This window comes from Polyodon spathula, chromosome 2 (assembly GCF_017654505.1).
Source record: "Polyodon spathula isolate WHYD16114869_AA chromosome 2, ASM1765450v1, whole genome shotgun sequence".
Lineage (NCBI taxonomy): Eukaryota > Metazoa > Chordata > Actinopteri > Acipenseriformes > Polyodontidae > Polyodon > Polyodon spathula.
This window is the reverse complement of record NC_054535.1, coordinates 53,833,418-53,843,807: the sequence shown is the minus strand read 5'-3', so window position 1 is coordinate 53,843,807 and position 10,390 is coordinate 53,833,418. Positions and strand designations below refer to the sequence as shown.

General features: G+C 35.6%; 1 protein-coding gene and 1 pseudogene across 1 annotated transcript in view; one reads left to right on the top strand and one right to left on the bottom strand.

Moving 5' to 3' along the window:
- Positions 1–331: 331 nt before the first annotated feature.
- Positions 332–1,986, bottom strand: LOC121326759 (annotated as a pseudogene).
- Positions 522–10,390, top strand: part of LOC121328107 (zeta-sarcoglycan-like) — a 154,902-nt gene continuing 145,033 nt past the window's right edge. The window contains exon 1 of the mRNA XM_041272605.1: positions 522–530. The gene's annotated coding sequence lies outside the window, so the exon portion shown is untranslated. The remainder of the gene's footprint in view (positions 531–10,390) is intronic.

Below are 10,390 nucleotides of genomic sequence, written 5' to 3'. Positions count from 1 at the left end.
ACAGGCTCTTTGTGGTGACACCGGGAGGCCTTTTAACAGGCAAACCTGGCGAAAATGTCACCTCAATTTTTACTCTGGTCTTACATAATGACAAATTGAGCTTTGCCTGAGATCCTGGTTGGGAGCTGATGCATACTCATTGTCACCAAGAACCAGAACCATTATACTGACCTGAAAAGTAACAAATATTTTTAATATTGGAATTTGGTGGTACATATAAAAAAAAATAAATAAATAAATAAATAAACAAACTGAACAATTCAATTAGAAATGCAAGTGCTCACTTTGCATATGTACATATGTTAAAACTAATGTAATTATTTGTCTTATATTAACCTTGTTCAAAATGTCGATGTAGCATACTCTCTCTCTAATATTCTTGAGTCATGCACTGATCCAGGCCATTGTGCCTCAAAATTAGTAATGAAGCATTGTGAGTCAAATATCATCTGAAATTTAAATAAATAAATAAAATCAATATATAACAGAGATTTGTTATAGCAGTAAAAGTAATGATTAAGCAAATAAAAGTATTTGCACAAGCTTGCATTGTTAATAAATTATTGTATTACTTAAATTATAATCCCCAGTTTTGCCCCGCAAATAATAGTCCCATTTTTATTATACACCCACACAAAACACATACACAAGTCTGTTAGTGCGTGAATTAGTGCTAGTGGTGCAATACAGTTATTTGTGATACAAGTGCAGTGCTGTTCGGATTTGTGCTGGCCTCTAGCGACTCACGAACGTTTTTATTATTCACGAGGTCTCTCACAGTCCTTACAGTTCAAAATGCTTTTTAAACCAAACGAAAGAACAGATACATCGCTTCGACCCCTATTTATACCTTCACTCATGACTCCTTGGTAAATGATTGCAGCCGCTCCTGTAATCCGCGGCTGCCACATCAATTACCTTCTGGGTCAATGAGTTAGTGTACTGAAGCTCCTTCTCTTTTCTACATGACCGACTTCCTTTAACCCTCAGAACGAAGTGTCAGGCCAAGTAGTCCAGAGTACTCTGTTCCTTTTGTTTAACACCCTCACAGGTCCGGAGAGAGCTGTACCACCAAAAACATTGTCTGTCACAGAAACGTTAAAAGTATTCAAATTAAAAAGAAAAAGAGCCATAGTAGGTTTCTTCCTCACTGCTTTTCCCATGCACATGTTACTTTTTAATTTTAGAAACTGTTATTTTGTTAGTAATTGTTTGTATAACATTATAACGTTGTATTCATGGTATTAAATACCGTTGTGTAGTGTCCAAACATGATCATATAAAGAAGTATTTAGTATTTTGTAAGCACTAAGTATTTAGTAATTACTAATTATATATTATTTAAGTAAACTCTTACATAATTTACCTGCACTTTCAAACTGTGGAAGCCTTTTTGGTTCACATAGTTTGCCTCTTGTTGGGTGGATGGTGATTTAATGGGGATGTGGGTGCAATCCACCGCACCAATGACACTGGGAAACCTTGTGTAAGTAACAAATGTATTGATAATGATGAAAAATATGGTTTTATGAAAATATGCATGTATATGGATATTTTTTTGCCTTATTTATATGGATGAAAGGATTAAATATATATTATAATAATTACCTGCAATAGCACAGAATGCCTCTTTGAGGCGCTTCTCTCTGCCATGTCCTGGAAATTTCACCAAGACTGGCAGCAACTTCTTCAATGCAAGGTACGCTTTTTGTATTGCTCTACATACCGTTGCCTTATTAAGATTTTTGGCATCGCCGACTGTGTACAAAAATATTCTACAGCCATAAACCTTAGGCCTATGCAGAGCACCTGTATATGTGTAAGGGCTCTGTTCCGGTGGGTCGGTTGTTCAAGGGAGGGTCCTAAGAAACCAGCCAGATACAGTATACCATCCCTAGAGAAACAGTATTGCTCATACAGGGTAGAATCTGGATTATTTAGTGGATCTTGATGATCACTGAACAACCACTCCCGTAAAAATGCCATTCTTATAATTGTAGCACCAACATCTATGGCTCCCGGGATAAAAGGTGATGCCATTTTACAGTTTTCTTCAGTTTTTCAGTTTTAAAAGTCAGGTTTAATCTTAGTTATCCTGCTTGGGAGCAGGTTTGTTTAATCACAATAAGTTACCATGGATTTTAGCCTCAGTTATTATTATCTTGTTTTGTGCAACGGAATAAGCCTGATTTTCACAATTAAACCTGGAAGTTATCCATAGAACTCATTAAACCACCTTTATGCAACAGGCCCCAGGTGTACCATCTGCAACAATGTTGTTCAAAACTGACCAGCCTGAAATAAACATGTGAACTACCCAAAGCCAAGATGAAAGCTTTTGCTGGCAAGAAGGCATATGTCTAGCCATCAGATCTATCAAGACCCAGACCCATGGGGAAGATGCAAACTCCTTATGACTAAGGGAGATATACTGGATAGCTAAGAGAGGATCCATACGAGCTGCTCAAAAAGGAGATAATCCTTTATGAAGTGTCTAGAGACACAAAAGAATCTGAAGAGGATATAGACATCGATTCAGAAATGTCAACAACTGAAGTGCCAATGCTAGGAGACACCAAGGAAACAAACAGGCATCTGGTGCTGTCATCAAAATATCACAAATTCCAAGCCAGAAAGCCACCTGTGAAATACAATGCCTTTCTACCTGCATAGAGAACTATATAATAGCTATACAGCTATTCTGCAGCACAGTTAGTTAACATTTCAGTGATGAAGGTCAGAGGGGCTATAGAAAAACTGTATAGCATTTAGCAGTATAAGCTACAGTGTGGTTTTGCAGTAAAGCATTCAGGATTAAGCTAACTTTCAAACATTTATCAGAGTGTAGTCTTGTCTTTAGGCAGTTTAATCTGATTTATTTTACAGTATTGTTTTCATATACTCAGTATGTACAGTATGTCAAAAAGTTGGCAGTGAAGTAAAGTGTGTTTGGTGCGTATGATATGCTGCTGCCAAATTACATTATAATATGGTTAAACCCTATTCCTATTGCAATCTGTAGCTTTGGAACAGCTTGATGCCCTGCTGTTTCTGTTCTCCACAGACCCAGTACTGAAACTGTTCCTATTAATCTCCAAGCCCATTCAACCCTATTTCAAACTAATTCCATCATATTTTTACGTATTAATTGGAAAATAATGCAGAGATTTGGTGGGCAGTTAAGTGCTTATTGGATTACTTTATATTTTAAATGTCACTGAAATAGTGAGCTCATTAACTTTAACTTGTTAAAGAATATTGGAAGTCTTGGCTATTTTTTTTTTTTATTTTTTTTATGACTGCAATAACATTTGATACTCACAAACTATACTAGACAACAGTAAAAGATCCTCCTTCTTTGTATTTAAACCTTCAGAAGTGAAAAGGCCACTCATTACATAATGTACACTGTATGGAGTACTGTACATTTGAAATATTGAATCCCAAAATGTTAGCTTGTAGAAAGCATTTTGGTAAAAAAAAAAAAAAAAAAAAAGATCTTTAAATAAAAATAGCAAATGTGGAGTAAATTGAAGGATGACTTCATCAATGACATGTTAATCAAGTCAGAAATATTATAGCTCCTAATGTGCTGCTATTATTTATTTATTCTATTTATATAGCACTTTTTATACAAAACTACCACAATCAGATCATTTAAATACCAGTATACACATAATAATAATAATAATAATATATAATAATAATAATAATAATAATAATAATAATAATAATACAAAAGAAGCAATTTTAAAGATACATTAAAACCCACTAAGATAAGAAAGTCATTTTATAAAAGTGCATTTTCAGTCTTGGCTTGAAAAATGTAACGGTCCCAGCTTCCCTGATAAACGAAGGCAGGGCATTCTATAATTTACAGTAGCGCTACAAGAAAAAGCCCTACCTCCTGTGTTGTTTTTCATGACCCTAGGAACCAGCAGCCCCACATCCTCTGATCTCAGTTGCAGTTTGGAAGATACAGGGTCAGTAACTCCTGCAAATAACTAGGTGCTAATCCATTCAGGGCCTTATAAATTAACAGCAAAATCTTAAAATCAATTCTATACCACAGGGAGACAGTGTAAAGAGGCCAAAACATGGAGTAATATGTTCTCTTTTCCTGGTTTTAGTCAGAATTCTAGCAGCAGTATTCTGAACAAGCTGCAAGCGGGATACCACACATTTTGGGACACCAGAAAAAGTGCATTACAATAATCAATTCTAGACAAAACAAAGGCATGCATTAGTCTGCATCAGATACGGAAATAATTAAGAACATAAGAACATAAGAAAGTTTACAAACGAGAGGAGGACATTCGGCCCATCTTGCTCGTTTGGTTGTTAGTAGCTTATTGATCCCAAAATCTCATCAAGCAGCTTCTTGAAGGATCCCAGGGTGTCAGCTTCAACAACATTACTGGGGAGTTGATTCCAGACCCTCACAATTCTCTGTGTAAAAAAGTGCCTCCTATTTTCTGTTCTGAATGCCCCTTTGTCTAATCTCCATTTGTGACCCCTGGTCCTTGTTTCTTTTTTCAGGCTGAAAAAGTTCCTTGGGTCGACACTGTCAATACCTTTTAGAATTTTGAATGCTTGAATTAGGTCGCCACGCAGTCGTCTTTGTTCAAGACTGAACAGATTCAATTCTTTTAGCCTGTTTCCATATGACATGCCTTTTAAGCCCGGAATAATTCTGGTCGCTCTTCTTTGCACTCTTTCTAGAGCAGCAATATCTTTTTTATAGCAAGGTGACCAGAACTGCACACAATATTCAAGATGAGGTCTTACTAGTGCATTGTACAGTTTTAACATTACTTCCCTTGATTTAAATTCAACACTTTTCACAATGTATCTGAGCATCTTGTTAGCCTTTTTTATAGCTTCCCCACATTGTCTAGATGAAGACATTTCTGAGTCAACAAAAACTCCTAGGTCTAAGTTTGGCTATATTTCTCAAATGGTAAAAAGATACTTTGGCAACTTCCCTAATATGAGTCTCAAATGCTAGCTCAGGATCAAAGATGACCCCCAAACTCTTAATTTCTAGTTTAAGTTCTGATGAGAGACTGCAAGGGTTGAACTCATGTAATTCCACATTTCCTTTTAGTTCATTCTGTAAGTCCAGTCGCATGTTTTATCTAAATTCAACATTAGAAAATTCTGTGACATTCAATGCTTGATGTCTGTAAGGTGAGTAGCTGATAACAGCCAGACAGAAGAAATCTCTGGCTTTAGGGACAAATATAACTGGGTATCATCAGCATAGCAATGGAAGTTCACTCCATGTCTGAGGATAATGTCACCTAACGGTAACATCAGCTGCCGAGTTTATGATTCCGGTAAAGTGGCGAGCCGACTTCCTGCAATAAAATCACAAGGGAACTACAGACAAACTCTATAGAGAGAGCTCTTAAAAGTTAATCACACAACTGAAGAAGGTTAGTGTATACATACCTTGTTTACTTACCTGAAGTGGAAGGCAAAAGAGACTGAAGTCTGTGCAGTGACTATTTATTGGAAGTGGGACTGAGGGAGTCACTCCAAGGAGGGGCCTATCGGCAGCTTTAATATAAAATGCTCAGTAAATACCTGACAAGCAGGTATATCCCAAAAGTATTGTTTTGGCGGTCATCATCAAATTGAGTGGGAACTATAATTAAATTACTTTAGTTATGTTTCATGTAACTATATTTCATGTAATCAGGTTTCATCTGGAGAATGTAACATAGATTATAATCAACAGTCCCAGCAACACTGACTCATTTGCCATTGGGTTGTGGAAGTTGACTGATTGATTGTACTATGAAGTCCTGTCGTTAATGATTTTTCAACCTCCAATGGGATCAACACTCTATTTATGCATTGTCCTTTTCTTCAGTTCTTTAACCACAAATGAGGTTAGTCCAAATAGTTTTTTGATACATGGCAGGAATATGTCTCTGTCTCAGTCTCTCCGCTCTTTTGACTATGGTCCTGGTCTTTCAGGCTGTCACCACTTCTTCCCCATATAGCATCTGCATCTGAAATAACTATGCATCTGCATAGTTATTTATATTTAGAACGGGGTCTCCCCCTCCACCTCTGTGTCTCATTTGTGCTATTTTGTATTTGTGTTTTATGATTTATTTATTGTGTTTGTATATAATGGTGAAAGCCGTGTGTTTTTTTTTTTTTTTGTTTAAATATGTTCTGACAGAGGCGAGGTTGGCAGCCCATCATCTGCCAGTTACTAATGTTTACTAATGTTTACTAGTGGGTTGTTCAGAGGAGGAACGTGTGTAACAAAGAGACAGAGAACAAAAACAAAACAAAATGAAACTATAGTAAAAACAAATGCTACGAGTGCTGGAAGCTCCAGCACTGTATTTGTTTAGTTAAGGTTATTTTGTGTTCCTTTGTTTTGTTTGTCTGTGAGCAGTGTTTTCTGTTAAAACCTTTTATTTAATTTTTGTGATTAAACACAGCGCCGCCGCGCCTATGCCCCTCAGTACCTGCCTGCTTGTTTATATTCCTGCTTCTGGTCTGACATCACCAACCCCATCACAATGACAAAAAAGTTTCTGGCCATGGTGTATGTCATCAGTATGTATGGAATATTATAGAAGAAGAAATGGCAGTGAGTAGTTTAATAAAAGAGGGATATGTGTTTTTTATGACCTAGATGCTGTTAGGTAAACACGTTAATCCGTGTTTCATTCATTCATGTTCCGATAATCTGTATGGCTTAATACAGTACATTATCATAATGTATTAGTGCAGAAATCATCTCATCTATGCAGAAGTGAGTATTCACATGCTTTATTAGTGTGGAAATCAGCATATCTGCGAAAGCGGATGTGATCATTAATTGAATTCAGTTAAATTTAATGTATAGTGCAAGCCAACAGATAGTACTGTATAGTAGTTACTGAAACCAGTTACAAACAAGCAGAAAATAGATTTAAGACTTAGCCTGGCAGTCTGACTATGAAGAGCAGTTATGGCAGTTAAAGACTCAGAGCAAGATCAGTGATTTTTTAAGTCCAGCTCTCTCTCTTCCTCTGAACAATGCTGATTATGTACAGTATACATTTTGACCATTGTTGGGACATTATATTTTTATTTACTATTGCATTTTTTGAGTTTTCAATTAATAGCTCAGGGATTTCCCAAACAGTAACAGTAAACTCAATTTCGGTTAATTCGTTTTTTTGCACATATTTACGGGGGTCTGTTGTATTTACTTTGCTTCAGAGTGGGTTTAGTGGAGGGCAAACCCTTACAGAAGTCCTATAGTAAATTGGTGAAGTCCTATAGTAAATTGGTCAAGTCCTATAAAATATGCTATAGGATTTCTTTAAAACCTTTTTAATCCTATAGAGTGCCCTATAGTACTACTGTAGAGAGACTCTTTTGAGTACTATAGGAGGATATTTTTTTTAAAAGAATCCTTTAGGATTTCTCTAAAAACCTTTTTAGTCCCATAATGTCCTATAGTACCACTATAGGATCCTATAGGACATTTCTGTAAGGGCAACAAGGAATGAATAAATAAATTAATAAATCCAAAATTAATTTATTTTGTGTCAATACAGTGCACAGGACAGGCAAAGTTGTAGTCCCACATTATTGCTTTGGTAGCAGATATCTCGGCACTAAGCTCCAGCACAGAACTTCATAAAGAACCAACCATAACTAGAGCTTCCAAGCAGCTAGCTAACTTCAGCATAAAGCAATACTGAAACCCACTCCACTGTATCTGGTCAGTATTGAACTCTGACATTGGCGATGTAGGAGGAAGGACTGGTACAGGTACATTATAATAACAAATAGTGAGAGAACAGACAGACACCCTCATATAGCCACACAATCCTGGTTATAACGCACCTTGGATATAATACTCCAACAACATGTCTCCCAATTCCCTACACTAGAGATTCATGCAATATTTCTACAGTAAATACAGTAGCGGAGTTGTTCAAACTTCTCTGTCTTTATAACACAGACATCTTATTCAGCATTTGTTTTATAACTTTATAACACAGACATCTTATTCAGCATTTGTTTTATAACTAAATAAATATTAGGCCTAGCACATGGTTATATTTCCAAATGCATTTACTTTTTTGCTGCAAGAAGAGTTGATTACATGGGCTTTCTCTGGTTAGTTCATGGAAAGTTACATTTTTGCTTCGCTTCAGCCCCACTCCAGCAGCCGAACCTGGGGCGAGCCCATTCCCTCTTCTCCTCGCCTGACCCGCTCTCCTTCTCGCACTCGGTTTGCTTGTCTGTCACTTCAAACTGAACTCCTGACTGCCATTTATCCAGGCTAGTTTAAAAACTGCTAATTCAAATGATCCACTAGTGGGAATGTTACCTTTTTTTGTTTTTTTCATTAAAACATTTAATGTTTCAAGATAAAAAAAAAAAATATAGTGTTGATTACATGGTGCTTTTATGCATGGTTAGTTCTTGGAAAGTTACATTTTTGCTTCACTATAGGTGCATTAAAGAGACTGAGTTATTTTATTTTGGTTAGATGTGTGTTGTACAATATGTGTAATAAATCCATAGTCAAAGTATTGTGATTAGCCTACTATTTATGTTTATCAGAGGATTTATACTTCCTTAAATAAATAAAAATCAGAAACACTGATTCACTGAAGTTGAAAACAGCAATAATTATGAGCAGCACAGAGCGCTTTTCATAGGCACACTCGGCAGACGCCTGTTTCATCTACAAAAGCCACTTAACGGTGGAAAATGTGAAATTCATGGATTTTGTATATTTGTTTTCATCTGCGGTTCACCTCGATCTGCTAAACATGGATTAAATAATAATTAGAGAATTTATAATGCATTTAAAAAAATAATTATTTTCTTTTACTTTTATTTGTTTTTATTAGTTTTTTTATTTGTGCATTTCTGAGTCGTCATGCATGCTCCCTATGACCCAGGCGTACCCCCAGTTGAAAACTCCTGCTTTAGTTGATTTGTTATACATTTTAAAACACACCCTAAAGAGGCTTTAGGTCAGCTGGATGTTTTATCCACAAACAAGGAGCTTCATATTATGCAAATGCATTTTTTCCTCTTAAATACTAAAATATTACTTGAACTTTGAAAGTACTGTTAAGTTAGTTTAGCAAATCAATGAAATAAACAGATTCACCACTGGGCATGTGAGCTGCTTGTCTAATATGCTGTGTTTCCATTAAATGATTTTATTCAATAAATGTTCGCACAAACAAGTGTGACAAGCCCAAAGGAAGTAGGCTTCCAAAATACTCTTGCTCTTAACGTTTTTTAGAAACTTTGATTCGGGAATCAAGGCACCTTAATGTGCATTCTGTAAAATCAAAAGAAACCAGTATATTCATGTGAAAAGCAAGCATATAACCCCAAAAAGCCCAGCATGCTCTGATTTCTACTTTGTGTGCATGTAAAGGCAAGGCAGAGCTGCCTACTAACGGGGCATCTGCTTTAAGACATATATTTTTTTTTTGTTTATAATATTACCAATAAAAAAGGTTGTTGTAAGCTTTTTAAATGTAACTGTATATCCAGTAATTGTTTCTTACTTTTATATTGCTTTTGAATTGTTCATTCCAGATCCATCAAATAAAACAACAGACAACCCAGACAATAACAAATATGAATTTCTCATACACATGACATTAAAAACAAAGTTATATAGCAACCACTGCCTTATGCTCCTTTTTCAGATAGGTGAAGTCAGCAGGTTAACTAGTTTTTTTTTGGTAGAAATGGATTTCAATAGAAATGTATTTTTTTCCTGATTATGAGCCTCAGCTTTGCTGAATTTGTAGATGCGCATAACTGCTATTTCATTTCAACATTTTAATGACAACAAAGCCATAGTCTATTTGTATCTGGTGGCAACCAACCTGTAAATTTGCAATAATGTAGTGGCTGACTATTCTGGAGAACAGATCAACAGAGTTTATTGTATAAAACTATGATCTTTTCTGATACTGTGGTGTGGTCATATTGATTGTCCCTGTAATCCAAAATGGGCTTTCAGTCCTGTTGAATGGTTTATTTCCTTGTTGAGTGTATTCAGGCACAATTTTTCCAACCAAAAAAAAATCAGAAACAATCATTATTTATGTATGGAATGAGACCTACTGTAAAAAGCATTGCTTTATTAAAGGAAATATTGGGTAGGAGTTTGTGTTATATATAATGTGGAAAATAAAACCAATTTTTATTTTCCAGTATAAATATATTGTAATAGCAAAATACTAAACTAAAAGCACTCTCTCTCTCTCTCTCTCTCTCTCTCTCTCTCTCTCTCTCTCTCTCTCTCTCTCTCTCTCTCTATCTATATATATATATATATGATATATATATATATATATATATAATAGATATATATATATATATATAT